The sequence below is a fragment of the Diceros bicornis genome, chromosome 5, assembly GCF_020826845.1.
Source record: "Diceros bicornis minor isolate mBicDic1 chromosome 5, mDicBic1.mat.cur, whole genome shotgun sequence".
Taxonomy (NCBI): domain Eukaryota; kingdom Metazoa; phylum Chordata; class Mammalia; order Perissodactyla; family Rhinocerotidae; genus Diceros; species Diceros bicornis.
Window position 1 is genome coordinate 71459358 of NC_080744.1, and position 13397 is coordinate 71472754.

Here is a 13397-nt window from a genome sequence, read left to right on the forward strand (position 1 = left end):
ACAATAGACTGCATCTCTACTGAACAGGTACTTTTTTTTTTTGCTACAATTAAGTATTATGATTTTCCGTAAAGAGTAAACAGAGTTTTAAAGTTAAATTAAGAAGCTACATTAAAACAGTGGCTCTCAATCTTAGCTGCATGTTGGAATCATCTGGGAGTTTTGAATGATCCTGATGCGCAGCCAATTACATCGGAATCTCTGGCATATGGCTTGGGCGTGAGTTAGGCTGTGAACAGTGCAAAAAGAATGTGAACTAAGGCCTTTCATGCTCGAGGCGGGGTGTCTCCTTGCTCTAATGCATTGGTGTACAGCCTTGGCTACCGGATATTGATGCCTGAGTCCCACCCCTAGAGATTCTAGTTTAATTGGTCCCTGGTGGGGCGTTGCAGCTGTGCCCAAGTGACTTCAGTGCACAGCTGCAACGTCCCCTGACAAGTCTGGGAGTCCAAGAGCACGGTTTCTAGCCCTGGCTGGGTCCTCAATTCCTGTTGTGACTCTAAATAAGTCTTTAACTTTTTACGCCTTAGTTTCTTTTTAAGTAAACAGGAACCTGGGGGCAATGGGTGAGTGAATGTTCCCTCAGAGCGCTTCCTGCTCTGAGAGGTGGCTGAGGACCCTCGTGTCTTCACCAGGCTGCAGTTATGGAAGGCAACTCAACCCCTGGCCGTCTCTGCTCCGAGGGCAAGAGTGTGGCGAGCGGCTCAGGAGGGCCAGGGGTTGGACAGCCAGAGGCGGCTAGGAGGAGCAGAGTGTCACAGCTCAGAGACCCAGCTGCCTCCTTTGGACAGAAAGAGGCCAGTTAGGGGCTTGCGGGACAGTAAAGGGGCCGTGCAAAAAGGGTGCTGATTGCTCCCTGTCCTCCCGTGTGGCATATGATGCTGGAAGTACCTGGTGGTCACCTGGCGAGGCACTGTTGGGCTCAGAACGACAATAAAACAGAGCATCAGAGCATGTATCTTTGAAGTTGATCCTCCAAAGGTTTTGTTTGCGTCTCCCAGTTCCTCCTAACTCTGTCTTTGTGCAGTGTGAGTGTGTTTCCAATTGTTTTTTTTTTTGGATCGGTCCAAAGACATGTATGTGGAAAGATAGAAAAATACCTTGTATTATCCCTTGGATTATTATTTTATTATATAATATATTATTAATATAAGAATATTAATGATTAAAAGTATAGCTCACATTTATTTAAGGCTTACTGAGAACATCTCTGTGCAAAGCCCTTTTACTTCTAAATTTTAATTACTTTTTAATTTATTTTTGAATGACATCATTTAATTATCACACCCACAGTCTGAGCTAGGTAACACTATTATCATGTCCAGTTTATGGTTGGGAATCCTGGGGTCCAGAGAGGGTAAGCAACATGCCCCAGGTCACACAGTAGGTGGCAAAGTCAGAATTTGAACCCAAGACTGTCAGGCCCTGAAGGCAATGTGCCTAACCATTGCACTGTACTCCCCAGAGCGGACGTCGGGAATAAGGTAGAGTTGGACCTCAGTTTATAGATGTAGTGACAGGCCCAAAAAGGGGATGGACCTTTTCACTTACAAAACATCAGTTGATCCCCCGCAAACAGGCGTGAGAGGCAGGTTTTAAGGTCACACACAGTTTGCCGATGAGGACACCGTGATCTGCCGGAGCAGGTCACCTGCCCAATGACACACGACTGGTAAGTGGGAGGGTCAGGACCGAGGCGACCTTTTCCAGATCCACAGCCTAGGCTCCATCTACCACTCTCGCTGCAAGGATTGGCAGGCACCGTGGCCTCTGTCGACTCTATTCACCTGAGTCCCAAGCACCTGGCCTGACACCTGGCACATGGGGGGCTCATAATAAATGTTTGCTGAATAAAAGCCCCCGCAGACCTGACATGCACAGACGCAGGGTCAACCCCTACGGCCCCCACCCTCGACCAAACGCAGCCTTTAGAGATTCAAGTTTGTGAATCACCTCCCCAAGAAGAGGCGCAGAGGCCCTTTTGTGAATGTGTCCCATTCACCTCTACACCCAGACTCTCAATCAGCGACAGCACAATACATGTCCCCTGGCAAGTATCAAAGGTGACCTCAGCATAAGCTAGTGAGGGCTCCGGGTGGTGATTCAGATCTGGTTTAAACCCACATGTTGACACAAGCAGATCCGGTGCTGTGCCCAGCCTCAGTTTCCCCATTTGCATAGTGGAAATGTAGATGCCCTTTCTGTCCCTGCATGCCTCCTCCCCAGGCTGGGGTGCCTCCCCCAGGGTTCATTGCCTGGGGTCAGGGAGAGGGGAGGCCTCTATGATCCACTGTCTACAGAGACCCAGTGGGGCATGCAGAGCCCCCCCTTCCCCTATCTGCTCCAAGCTACTGCCTGATTGCCCATGAAAAGAAGGCTTACTTTTGGCTGGAAACCCCTGAGGCAGCGGATTTTGGTGTAAGTAAGCAATTCCAAGGGCATTAAGGGGAATGCAGGCCTGTCTGGAGCGCACAAAGTTGCCCGGGTTAGATTCAAAAGGAGGAGGAAGCCTGGGCTTTCTCAGGCCAGGCACGCAGCCCTGAAATTAAATCCCTGCAAAAGAATGTCTTCATCTTTATGGATGCAGGAAGAGTCCAGTGTTTCATAAGAGGAACGGGGGACCTCAAAGCCAGCTTCAGGAAATTCCCTCCATCCTGGATGGAGATCAAAACGGCTCACATCTGAGGCCCCTCCTGCCTCCCACCCCTCACCCCAGGCAACCTCTAGGTGAACTTGCTTGATGTGAATTTGGGTGAAGGACCCCCTCCCATTTCCGTAATCTTTGATATTCATGGTTAGGAGAGAATGCAGTAGGAAGCAACATCTGTTACTTTTTCATTCATAGACTCCTTGCACATATTTTGCTTTATTCAATCTGTAACCACTTTACAGATGAGGAAACGAAAGCTCACAGAGGTCTCTGTCCCCGGCCCAGACCACACAGCTGGTGAGAGGTCCAGCCGGGCCCCTAGTTAATATGCCCACGCTAGGAAGCCTTCCCTGCCCCCGGTGACCGTGCCCATCTCTGGGCTGTGTGCTACATCTGCTGCTACACTTATCTCTCTCCAGTATAAATCAGGTGTTTGTTTGTCTTTCAAATAGGAGACAGTGAGCTTCTGGAGGGCAGGGGCTCCACCCTACCTCCAGATACTTAGCTTTCAGTACAATGCTGGCCACGGAGTAGGTTGACAGTTAATGTCACTGAACGGATCCTGTACTCTTTCCAGGGCCCCATAAGGCCAGGGATCCTGATGACCAGAAAAATAATCACAGTGACAACAGCCAACGTTTACATCTTGCTTATCAGCACTTTAGCACCAGAGGCATGTTTGATTCTTACAAAAACCCAAAGGCTTTGACCATTACCTCCATGAAGTGGGCCAGGAGACTGAAGCTCAGGTAAGCCCCAGAACTTCTCAAAGCCCCTTGGCGAAAAACATGGAGCAAAACCGCCAACCCAACTCCTCCCATTCCAAATCCCACGCGCTCTTATAACGTTCTTTATTTTATCTAATCAATAAACAAATACTCAGATATCTCTTGCTATGTGCCAGGCACTGGTTCTTACTTCATTTAATCCTCATGGCAGCTCCGGAAGCAGATTGTAGCATCCCTAACCGAGACTCAATGATGTAGATGGTGCGTGGTGGAGCTGAATTTGAACCCAGGTCTGTCTGATGCCAGAGCAAGGGACCTGTCCTTCCTGCGGCCCTGAGCTGGCTTCCTGCTTGTTTGCAGTGGTCTAAGAGGCGTGTTCATAGCCACGAGTCACACCCTTAACTGTGATTCAGATGTGCTGGGGTGAAGAGGAGTTTGGGCACTGGAGTCTCTGCAGAGCTGAAGTTTCTAAATTAGGAGAATTAAAGCTGAGCCCCTAATTTATGGGCACAGTCTGGGGCTTTGGGAGCAGTGGAGGATGGGGCACCACCGAACCCTGCAGTCAGGGCTCCGGGCTCTGGTGCCGTGAGGAGAAGGGCACCTCAGTTTGAGTGAGGAGGGAGCTTGCATGGGGTAGGGGTGGGGTGTGTGGGGCACAGCCCAGTCCCCTGGGCCTGTAACCCCTAGGAGCAGAGCTGGCTTCATGGCCCTATAGGGGAGCAGAATTTGCCACCTTAAAATGTGTCTCTTTGGTTCGATTATTTTTAAGAACGAAAGACTCAGGAAGAAACTTTCACCTTTCCCTGTAACTGCCTGAAAGAATTTAAGATGGACGGTCTGTCCCAGGAAGGAGCTATCACTACAGATAACTATAGTATAATATGAACTAGGTGGGATAGACAGAGAGGAACCCAGCAAGGCCCATTTGATCAAAGTCCTCTCCATGTCTCCTTGTCTTTGCATGGCATGGCAAACATTTGTTTACCAAACACCTGCTTTTCCATCTCTATGTGAATTGCCTTCCTCCCGTTTGAAGTCCCAAACCACTACCCCCCACATCCTCCTTTGTCTTTAGCTGAAGGTGGTATTTAAGGTGGTGGCTTTGGCCATTTTGGTGAGTTGCTCAGTTTTCCTGGGTTTCTCCCATGTGTACATGTTGTTAAACTTTGTTTGATTTCCTCCTGTTATTCTGTCTCATGTCAATATAATTCTTAGACCAGCAAGAAGAATCTACAAGAGTAGAGGAAAATTTCTTCCTCCCCTACAACCCCATGCTTCAAAGGGCCCCGTGCTTGGTTAAACTCTCTGCTGTTGCCTACTTGAAATTATTAATTTTTGACAAGGGGCCCCTTGTCAAAAAATTTTCATTTTTCACTAGGCCCCACAAATTATGTAGCCAGTCATCCCTCTGAGGGAGGCCTTTTCACTGGATCATTCCTCTGACTCAGATGTGCAGTTTCCTGGTGCCAAGCACAATTTTGCACCTGGGTTGGCTGCATTTGGCAGAGACTGAGCCCAGAGGGTGGTCACTGAGAATGCCTGGACATCAGCCAGGGAGGAGGTTTTGGAGCCTGTGAGGACAGAAGGTGGTGAGGGAACTGGGCTTCAGGTCTAAGTCATCTTTGTGTCCCTGCAGCCAAGCCCAGGAACCGGTGGTGGAAGCACTGTGTAGCAGATGTGCAGGAAACGGCCGTGGAACTGTGGACACTGTGACATCCTCCAGCTGCAAGTTGGCTGCACTCAGAATGCATTTCACTGCCACAGCCTTGTCCCTTTATCTTTGCTCTTATCACCTTAAGCTGCTTACTTACCATTCTGAGAACTCAGTTTCCCCATCTTTAATGGGGGAGGGAGCATTGGCACTAGAGGCCTAAAGGAAAATGCAGTTGAGTGTTCGCCTGTCCAATTGTGGGGTAGAACTGCCTAAGGATAAGGGCAAAACACAATTCATAAAGGAAAACAAAGAACACAGTTTGATTACACGGACATCGTGCAACCTAACATTGACAAACAAACTCTTACATACGTAAGAGAATGGATTATTTAACAAATTGTATTGCTACACATCTGGAGGAAAATAAAACTAGATGTACAACCTCACCATATGCAAAAGTAAATTCTTTATGGGTTGAAGAAAGTCTAAAACTATTAGAAGAGAAATGAAAACGAAAAATGTGTAAAACTATTAGAAGTGAAAAGATGGTTAGATTTAACTATATAAAAATTTCAAATTAGGTATGGCCAAAGACAACATAAACCAAGATGAAAGACAAATGGTAGTCGGACTCGGTGCTGTCCGGCAGAACTTTCTGTGGTGATGGAAATGTTCATCCTGGGCTGTCCAATATGGTAGCCATTAGCCATATGCAGTGGTTGTGCACTTGAAATGAAGCTAGTGTGACTGAGGAAATGAATTTTAAATTTTATTTAACTTAAATTAGTTTAGATCTATATAGCCACAAGTGGTTGGTGACTGCCATGATGGCCAGTGCAGGCCTGAGAGAAAATACCTAAAACTTATGTGGTACACAAACGGCAATACCTCCAATAAACACCTACAAAATGATAAGAAAAAGATGAACAGCTCAGAAGGGGAAAAAAAATGAAGGACTTAAAGAGGAAATTCCTAGGAAAGGAAATGTAAATGGAAAGTAGACATTTGCTCAAGTTCAGTAGTCATCAGGGAAGTGCAAATTAAGATAAAATGAAATATCAATGTTTGTACATGACGTTGATGAAACTTAAGAAATCAGTAGCACCCAGGGTGGTCAAGGGCATGGAGAAATGGGAAGTCATATATTATTGATAGGACTGTAAATTGCTATAGGTTTGGGGGGAAGATTATCTATTGCAATTGAAATTGTGCCTACCCTTGATGCAGACAACTCAGTTCTGGGAACGTATCTTATGAGGATAAAAGTGACAATAACTTAGGATTGATGTCTAAAGAAACAGATTATGTCACTCTTTGTGACAGCCCCAAACTGGAAACAACCTTAGTATTCATCAATAAGGGAACCAGGGGAGGGACTATTCACTTTTTGTTTTTCTTTAGAAAGAGCCACAGGTGATTCTAATGACCAGGTTTGGAACCAACAGAATTATATATACCGTAATTGAGTTACCCAATTCTCTATTGAACATTTAGGTTGTTTTCAGCTTTTTCCTGTTTTGAAGAATATTTTTGTAGTGAAATCTTAGAGCACATCTTTAATTTGTTCATTAGCATTAAATTCCCCAAATTGGAATCGTTGGATTTAAGGGCACATACATTTTTGAAAGCCTTTTTATAAGTATTGCTAATTTATCCTCTTCTGACCTGTTTTAGCTGATTATTTTGTTTCTTCATTGTGCCAAATATCTATTTCTATGTAACTAATCATTGTAAAATTGGGTGGCTTCAATGACAGCCATCATTTATTTTGTTCACAGAGCTGCCATTGAGGCAGGGCTAGGTGGATGTAGCTTGTCTATATTCCAGGCAGTGTTGGCTGGGGTGCCTCCGCCTGGGGCTGAAGGATCCACTTTCGAGATGTCTCACTCACGTGGCAGGCAAGCTGGTGCTGTTAGGGCTGGGAGCTCACCTGGAACACTTGCGCATGACCTCCTCATGGGGCTGCTTGGGCTTCCTCACAGCATGGTGGCTGAGTTCCAAAAACCAGTGTATCAAAAATGCCAGGAAGAATATGTATCACTTTCTATCACCTGGCTTTGGAAGTCACACAACACGGCTTCCATTGTAGTCACAAATCCAGACTTAGGAGGAAATACAGACCCCATTTCACTATGAGAGGAATGCCAAAGCCCTACGGCATTGTAAGAAGATCATGTGGGAGGGAAGATGCCGTTGGAGTCATCCTTGGAAAATATAATCCGCTGTGTACTAATTTTGACAGCCAAGTTTTACAACTTTTTTAGAGCCTGACCTCTGACATTATTTTTTCAGTTAAAAGAGCTTTGAGTTATTAAAATCCAAGCCTGTGCCAGAATTTCATACTTTTAACAAGGATTTTAAGAATGTTAGCACTTCGCAGTTGGAATAGGCAGCCCTCTATTCACGTCTTTCCAACATTCTTTCGTGTCCTAGCACACATAGAAAACAACATTTGCCTTGCACATGGGGGTCAACTGAGGGGATTTGGGGGCCTCTATGGGGCTAGGTGAAAAAATTCATTGTATTTTCTTTATAGTATATAATTAAGATGAGTAAAATGACAAAAATGTTAGAGAAAATACTAAATATTGGATTCGTATGAAACTTATAAATAAAATTTAAGATTCTTTTTCTTTTCTTTTTTTTTTTGTGAGGAAGATTAGCACTGAGCTAACATCCATTGCCAATCCTCCTCTTTTTGCTGAAGAAGACTGGCCCTGGGCTAACATCCGTGCCCATCTTCCTCTACTTTATACGGGACACTGCCACAGCGTGGCTTGACAAGCGGTGCATTGGTCTGCACTTGGGATCTGAACCTGCAAACCCCGGGCCGCTGAAGTGGAGTGCGAATTTAACTGCTAGCCACCTGGCCCACCCCTAATTTAAGTTTCTTAATGAGAAACTTGAGTTTGCATATATTTTTTTTAATAATCAGGTTTTATACATGAAAGGACTACATGAAATTTCTGATCAAGATTTTTAAACTCAATACACTGACTAGAAATTTGCCCAATCGAGTAAATGATAAAAATTAAAAATAATTATTTTTAAAGAATCGAACAGTCCTTTCTTTTCTTTATGTTGAAATTTTTTTGGCTAATGTGAATGGATTTTGAATCCAGTCAAACTTTTCTATTTGAATTTTTGAGCATTATCAGTGAAGTTCTATTTTTGCCTAAGTGTACTCATTATTAGAGCAGTCACCTGCAGAGACCAGGGATGCCACAAAAGGGTGCGTTGGCCGCAAATGAGCAAACATTCAGGATGGCTCCCCACTCCCACCATTCAGCCCCACCTTGTCTGTGAAGGACAGGGCATGCTCAGCAGCTGTCTGCACAGTCGATGCTCAGGTAGGAGGGTGCCTCTTGGCAGCACTCAGGGCTTACAGCCTGGGGACACTGCTCTGGGACTCCGGCCCCCCAGCCCTGCCTATCCAATATCTTGCAAAGGCCCCAGCACACTGGTCGGGAAGCATTGCTTTCATTCAATGCACAAATTCCCTCCACAACATGCACTCAACAAACATTTGCTGGATACTTACTTGGGTCCTGGCGAGAAGCTCCCTGCTGGGGATATAGGGTGTGCAAAGTCAAGGTCTTTCCCTCCAGGGGCAGAAAAGTGGAATGACTGTAATTGGAGTGTCCCTAATTCAGAGAGCCCTGCCCTATCTGTTCTTGAGAAGAGTTGAGTTTGCAAAAGAAAACAAGCAGCGGTGCAGTCTTACAATTGGACGCTAGAGGGTGGACACTTGAAGCTTTGTTTTGTGATCATTCTGGAAGGCACAGTTTGCTTTAGTTAGGCCTGTCATTAGGTTAGTCATACCGAAGGTCACAGATATTTCATAGCAGAGTCATCTCCTATTATCTGAGGCCTCAGTCTGGAGCCTGGGCACCTTTGTATAGTGGGAACGCCATACGGGAAAAATGATGCTTGTTTTCCAGTGGGTTCGTTCCTGTGTTCATCTATCCATCCAGTCAGTCAGTCATTCTGTTACTCATCCAGCCATTCATTCAAGAAACACTGAGTGCCTACTGTGGGGGTCCTTGCTGGGTGCTAGGGAGACAGAAATGAATAAGAGCCCTCCCTGCCGTTGAGACTCTTCGTCTGGGGAGAGAGATGGTGTCATGAGTAGCCAGTGACCACCCAATGTGATCACTGCTGTGGAAGAGAGAAGCCTTGGGACCATGTGAGTTCAGAGGAGGGCACAGGCCACAGACTGGTGCTGAACCAAAGGCACCATGAGGCGTGATGTCCTTCAACCTCCAGACCTTTCCCCACAGGTTCTGCACAGTGGGGCCCAATCACTAGGGCACATAGCAAGTGGTCAGCAACTTCTGTGGAATGAACTTCCACAAGCAGAATGCCACATCCGGGCACTCAGCCCCTCCTCCTCCCTCTTCACTGCCAACTCAAATCCAGGCCCCAGCTTGGCATTCCTGTCCCTTCCCAGGGCGAGCCCAGCTGGCCTCAGCAGCAGGACCTCTTTGGGCTCTGCCATGCAGGCACATCCCTGGTCACATCTATGGTCCCTGAGCGTGCACCTCACCCTCCTGCCTCCAGGTGTTAGAACGCTTCCAGCCAATCAGTTTTTTATTAGCATAACTAGTTTATTAAACAGTTGCAACTCATCAGGATATGAACACGAAATGACTTGTTCTGCTTTCCTGGTAACTGCCCCAGCTGTGTTGTGGTGAAGCCTCTTCCTCTGGGTAGCAGCAAGCCTGGTGATGGGTCAGCCTACATCCAGAAAGTTCAGTTGCTTGCAATTAGGAAGAACTCAACTCTGTTCATTTTAAAATGCTGATCTCACATCTATTTAAAGCTCTTCTCCTCTTTCCCCCCAGAGCAGGTGAGACGAGGAGCACTAAGGGTTTGGGATGGAGGCCGGGGGCTGGGTTGGGGGGAGGGACAGGGCACGGTCTGCTCTCACTGGCCCCTGCTCTTGTCATCCTGGTCCGCCCCTTGAAGTGAATGTGCGAGGAAAGAGGGGAAGGCAGAGGTTTTCTTCACATCCACAAAGCAGTTGTCCTTCTGCCTGGCCAGCACTGCCAAGCCACCAGCTACAACCAGGTGGGATCCATTTTCCACTCTCTTAGTGGTCAGAGGGGATGACCCTGGCCTCCTGTCTTCCTGTGGCCCCCATTACACCCTCTGCATACAGAGAGTCCCTCCCAGCTCTGCTCACACAGGGCGGGTGGGAGTCTGGAGACCAAGCAGGTGTCTAACCAGGGAACCAAATCTAGTCTTCTCATTTTGAAAGCACCTCCCCAAATTTAAGTGTTCTCTTGGGACCCCCTCCCTTTCCTTGGGGAGGAGAAGCACTCCATTTCCCACTCCCACAGGGAAGAGGAGCACAGAATTCTCTCTCTTCTTAAATAGGGCATTTCCTGAACAGCTCCTCTCCTCACTTCCTGTCCTCCCTCTGTCCCAGGGGCTGGGGGGGTGGTTGTAGGCTGGGTCTCCAAACTGGCATCCCTCAGCTGGTCCTGCTGCCAGGTGACTGACCCCATGTCAGTAGTTCTCTGGACTTCAAAAGTGGGGAAGTTGCCACCTCTGGTTCTTGGCTGTGGACTTTAGCGGTCATTTCAGAGCAATAAGAAAAATCTGGCTAGGCACCATATCATGCTGGGACACTGCCCTGGGTCCTCAGGGGTCATTTGTAATGGAGGAAGGGAGGCTCCAGGCCTTCTCAGTTCAGGCACGGTGCTCTTTTTCCACTCCACCCATCTCTCTGAGGCTCAGTTCACCCACCCTTGGCACAGGGGCAGCTGGAACAGGGTGTACAAACAGGGCTGGATGGGCATGTGGGTGTCAAGCTGATAATTTGGGCCCCTTTAAAACACTAGCGTTAAGATAATTTGCTCAAAAGAGGAGGGGCTGCGTTCTAATGGGGAAGGGCAGAGAAGGAGGATGGTCAGGGGGTGAGGCCTCACCTCTCCTTCATCCAGGATTCAAATCCGCCTATGCCCCACGAGCAAAATATAGCCCTGCGGGTAAGGACCTCTGTCCTTGGAGGGCAATCTATTGCTATTTTAACACTCCCAGGGCCCCGAGAGGCCTGGGGTACAATTCTGCTGCTACCTACAAGATAGCAAGGCAGCCCATCCCGACCCTCATGAGGACCACATGGAAGTTCTGAAGGCGTCTGTCCATCTGAAGCCTTGGCCTTTGGGCCTGTTCGAGCACTGCCAGGGGCTCTCTGTGTGATCTCAGGGCCTCTGTTTCCCATCTAGACAACACGTTGTGGAGCCGGGGGGATTCCAGAAAACCTGCAGCCAAAGCCTCGAGGCTCCTGAACTCTGGCCTTCTCTCAGTTTCCCTGCCCTCATCTACAGCCCCCTTGGCTGGGCCCTGGACCCTGCCCCAGACCTTGGTCCCCTCCCTTTCAGCTGCTTTGTCTCTCCATTCCCTACAGAACCCGCTGCACCACTGTGCCCACGGCCTGGCTTCCCTCCTGTCTGTACCCTCGCCCCCAAGACACTCTGCCTAGGGCTGCTCAGATGCCCGCTGGGACCAGGCTTAGAGGACTTGCCCCTTCTTTCTCTTCGTATGCTCCATGTCCAAGCCTGACTCATTGTGGCACCAGGAGCTGATGTCCTCTGGTGAAGTGTGGCCATCCAACCCCCAGGCCCCTGTCCATGGTCCTAGCCCCCGCCCTGTTGCAGAAGCTCGTCATAGGGGCAGGGGCCCGCACAGAATCAGGGTGAGCCGTACTGGGTGCTCAGCTCAAGGTTATTTCAAACCTGTCTAACAGCTTGGCCTGCATTCCTCCGCCCTTCGATGTCATGGGACTGTACTTTTGCCATTCTGTTTGAGCTCACCTTCTCGATGACATCCTATGGCACCTGTTATTGCAGAACGTTCTGTAGTCCTCTTTTGTGATTGGCCGCAGTTAGACTAGGAATTCTGCAGCCTCCCCGTTTGTGCCATGTAGGGGCTGCAGAACGCTGGGGTTCACCTTACCTATTGATGTATTTGCTGGATGGGCATCTATGCTCTAGCAAAGTCCCTTGTGTCAAGTTCAGGAGCCATCGGTTCTGATTATCAGATGGATTAATCAGGATTGGGAGGCTCAGCAGCTCTCCTGATCATCCAGGAGACCCAAAAAGACAAATCTTTCTAAACTGGGGGCAAATTACCTTTGCAGGCGCACTTTGCTTATCCTTCCTGATAAAGAGTCTTGCTGATTGTTACGGGATGTGGGTTGTTATGGTGATGGGAAAGGCCCTGAATTGGGAAGGAATTGTGAATGATGCTGAAGTACCTTGGGAAAGCTTTTGCCTCTGAGCCGGGTTGAAAAATCTCACTTTGTCTCTGCTCATGAGGCTGGTGACTGTCTTGAGGTCCGGAAAGTCTTAGGGATCCGGGAGCTAGACTGGCTTCTGACTTCCCTGCACTTACCTGGGGACTCCAGGCAGAGATGGCTAGCCTTCCTCACCCCTTCCTCTTCTCTACCACTTCTTTTCTCCCTCCTGCCATAGCCCCCTCCGGGATGGTGTACCTACCCGAGAGAGTGCATCTTCCAGTTTCTTGTTCTCTATTCTGTGGTTGCAGTTCCAGATGTTCTGCAGTGTCCAGATGTGGGAGCCTCCCGAATCAGCCCTGCAGAAGGAGTATTTTTCTTGACCCCTTCTGCAAACATTACTGATCCTGGAGAGTTTTATGATTTCATGCGAGGCTGTTGCATGTATCAGTCACTTCCAGTCATTTCTTGGAAGGAGGACGGGGCACTTTGGCAACCTCTGCCACCCTGGGTCTTCTGTCTGCCCTCCTTCCCCCTCCCCCAGGGCCTGTAGGCCCTGCCTGCCATGAGTGCCTCTCTTTAATGACCTGCAGGATTGCCATGGCAATGAGAGATTGTTTTAACCGTTAAGGTAGTGTCTTCATTAAGCTCCTCTTGGAAGCATCTCGAGCTGGAGTCTGCAAGCTGCATCTTTAGGCAAGTCCTATAGTATCAAAGAGTCTCTCTGGGTGAGACTCCAAATTGAAAACTATTCTCAGAGCTTCTGAGGAAAGCCGTCCAGACAGAGGGCTTGGCCTTTTTTTCCTTTTGAAGAGGGAAATCTGGGAACATTTTTGTTCTCCCAGCAGCTTCTCCAGGCCCCATTTTATGACTCCACTTGCAGCAGGTGCTCTATTGATGCCGGTTGACTTGAGTAGGCTGGCCTTGAACACCAGCCTGCCTATTGATTTCCCATAAGTGATTGGGGTGCCCCCCCCTGCACTGGAGTGGCCCCCATCCTTACTAGTCAGCCAGCTAGGTGCTGGCAACCACGCCAGGCACTAAAGCAGGGGCTGTGATGAAGCAGGTGGGAATTCCACCCTTAAGGGGCTCAGGGTGGTGGAAGAACGAAGGCATGTACTT